Source organism: Pleurodeles waltl, chromosome 1_1 (assembly GCF_031143425.1).
Source record: "Pleurodeles waltl isolate 20211129_DDA chromosome 1_1, aPleWal1.hap1.20221129, whole genome shotgun sequence".
NCBI lineage: Eukaryota > Metazoa > Chordata > Amphibia > Caudata > Salamandridae > Pleurodeles > Pleurodeles waltl.
The window spans coordinates 18253786-18256976 of record NC_090436.1 but is presented as its reverse complement, the minus strand read 5'-3'; the positions used below and the strand labels follow the sequence as shown (position 1 = coordinate 18256976).

Below are 3191 nucleotides of genomic sequence, written 5' to 3'. Positions count from 1 at the left end.
AAACAACAGCTGGGTAAATAGAACAAGCAAAGAAGGAATATTGAAAGGAAGGCTGAAAAGAAGGAAGTGTGCATGGGTAGGTGAATGAGTATGTGGATAATGGGTGGGCGAACGGATGCGTGAATGAAAGGCGAATGGATTGGTGAAAGGATGACAAAGTAAAGGGATAAGGGGATGGATGGATGAAAGTGAATGGATAGGTGGATGGTCAGGCGAAAGGATGGCAGAGTATATGGATGGATGGACAGGTGCAAGGATAGCAGAGTGAATGGACAGGCGAAAGGACAGCAGAGTAAAGGGATGGATGAGTGGGTCAAAAGAAGCGTGAATGGATGGCTGGATGGATGGATAGCAGAGTGGAAGAATGAATGGATGAATAAATGGCAGATTGGACGGCTGGATGGCAGAGTGAATATATTGATGGATGAATTGCAGAGTGGATGACGGTAGAATGCATGGGTGAGTGGATGACAGCGTAAATGGATAGATGGATGGCAGAGTATGAACGGAAGGCAGAGTGTAGGGATGGATGGATCGCAGATTGGATGATGGCATATCAGATGAATTGATGGGTGGCAGAGGGGATGGGTAGATGAGTGGATAGATGGTTGTGTGTGTATAAATGAATGGATGGAATTGTGAAGACTGAATAATGGAAAAAAGAAAGAATGGATGCCAGAATGTGAAGTGAAATAGTGGATATCAGCAGGTGGATGGAAAGATGAAAGAATGAATGGATGGATGGAAGAGACAAGGAAGCTATTCTAAGGAGGGTTCGGCTCACTTGCTTAGGTTGCTTGGTGGTATCAATGCTTTAGTTGAGGGTTGGGGGCTATTACAATTCAACTTTTCTGGGTACTGACTTGATTGTAATTAATACTTTGGCTCAGGCTCGGAATTAGTAAATATACAAAGATAAGAGCGGCAGTGAGGCTGAGCTCACCACAGCGGAATTCGTCGGGGCATCCCGCACAAGCAGGCTCCTGTATTAGTCATGTCTGCCACCAAGGCAACCATTGCTAGGAAACAGGCACCCGGGCCTCCTTGTCGTGCCTCTGTACAGCAGCTTTAAAATGGAAAAACTGTTTTTTTCATCAAAGGCTTCGTGAACGCAGTGGTACCTTCGAGGAATTCTTTAAAAGCAGGAGTCAGTACACTCCATCCTGCCAGGAAGCATTGCCTGTCTCTGGCTTAAATCATCTCCGCTTTTCACACCCACTCTGACCTCCTTCACCACCAGCCTTCACTCTGATTTAAAACAAACAACAAAAACTTGTTCTGTAAACAAGGTCCCTCACCAGCACAGTGTAGGACAGTGGTTACCAACCTGTGGTCCTGGGACCCTTGGGCCTCCTCAGGGGGTCCGCGACTGCTTCGAAAGCTAATGGTAATAGATTAATAAAGTGTACATAAATCAAATGGCTAAATGTACAATTTAACATTTTATAACGTACTGTAAATGTCAATGAATTTGAAATTGGAGGCTAAAAATTAAATTGGTGTCCTCAAGATGACTTGTGGGAGCAGTGCAGGTGCATCAAACAGAATATAGTACGGACGATGTGAGGCTTCAGTTGAATTTGAAAAGCTCCAACCTTCCTATTAAAAATGTAATTTTTTTTATTTATATTTGTTTTCAGATTAAATAAAGTGTGTTATTTGTGTATGTGCTTGATAAATGCTTGTTTCTGTATTTTTTGTCTGTATTGTTTTGCAGTTGATATGTTCAACAGAGTTTAGGCCGGGATCCCCAGCTTCCAGTAATGACTCCATGGGTGGGGTCCCCGGATTACAGTAAAGATTCAGTGGGGGGTCCCCTTGTTCCAGTAATAAGGGGGGAGGGGTCCACATAAGTCAAAAGGTTGAGAACCACTGATGTAGGAGGTTAACTCAGAAATAAAGGAGAAGACGCCCCTGAAATGGAAACACACAAACAGTACCGCTGTAGTTTGTCCTGTCAGGGCAGATAGGACGCAGAACATGGATGCCACCTGTTGAAACAAGAGATACTGAAAACTAAACCTAACTCCGCACCCTATATTAGGCTTCTTCTTGGGCCCTTAGATCAAGTGTGACTGTATTTCTCACACCACTCTCCAGAAGGGCTATTTAGACAAGGCAAACGCCGAGCTATGAGAAGTCAAAAGAAGGCAAACTGTTTTATAGGAGAGTTTCGGTACCTGAAACCGTTCTAATTTGAGCTGCTATGGAGCAATTCACTGCATCCATGTCACCATCCTAGGGGCCTCTAAAAAAGAGAGCAGGTGCCTCAACTGATTATACAGGGTACTTCACTTCATAAACCTTGTTTTATAAATGTTAACAAATAATATTGACATAACAGTCGTTATAAAAAGGAGGAGCACTTAACAACATGAATGTGTGGATGCATGTCTAAAAGAACTCTGAAGGACAGGGAGAAGATCAGACTTCATGGTCTTCATGAGAGGCAGAAGACATCGTACTCTTCACTTCCCAGGCAGCCACCAAGCCATTCTCAGAAGAGACAGGCTAGATCGACGTCAGCAGGTAGGAAGGTACCTGTTTGTTCTCTGTCGACGTCATCACTGCCTCCGCCATGGCCATACCACCCTGAATGTGCCCGATCTCGTCATCTAAGCAGGGTCGGGCCTGGTTAGTACTTGGATGGGAGACCGCCTGGGAATACCAGGTGCTGTAGGCACAGGGGCAGATCTCTGTCGACGGTTACACACTGATCGACGTCGAGCCAGCACCGGCGTGCCCATTCGCCGTCAAAGGCCTTGCACCCCTCGATGGCGAGGAAGACGACGTCGAAATCTCCCCAACGGCGGGAGCGAAGACATCCGCCGTCGACAGCACACCCCTCGACGGCGAGGCACATGACGTCGAGCAGGTCGCGGTCAAGGGATCGCCGGTCACCGTCGAGGCACTCGACGCTGAGACCAGAGCAACCCACGTCACTCCCTTCGACGTTGTTGCAGCTGTCGACATCGACACAGGTTTTGCCTGTTTTGCAAGACGAAGAGCGTCGGCTTCCGCCGGCGGATAAGACCACTCCAACATCTCCGGTGGTCTCCATAAGGAGTGGTTCATCTGGGCGGTCGAGAGTTGCATCGTCTGGGCATGTCTCGCCCATCAACCTGTCGCCAAGGTGGTTGGAGAGCCTGAATAGAACGACTGCCTCTCCAGACTCGCAGTACTCTAGGATG

At 47.0% G+C, this 3191-nt stretch overlaps 1 pseudogene; it reads left to right on the top strand.

The window, feature by feature from the left end:
* The first annotated feature begins 2575 nt into the window (after nt 1-2575).
* On the top strand, nt 2576-2683 carry LOC138292148 (5S ribosomal RNA; annotated as a pseudogene).
* The last annotated feature ends 508 nt before the right edge of the window (nt 2684-3191 follow it).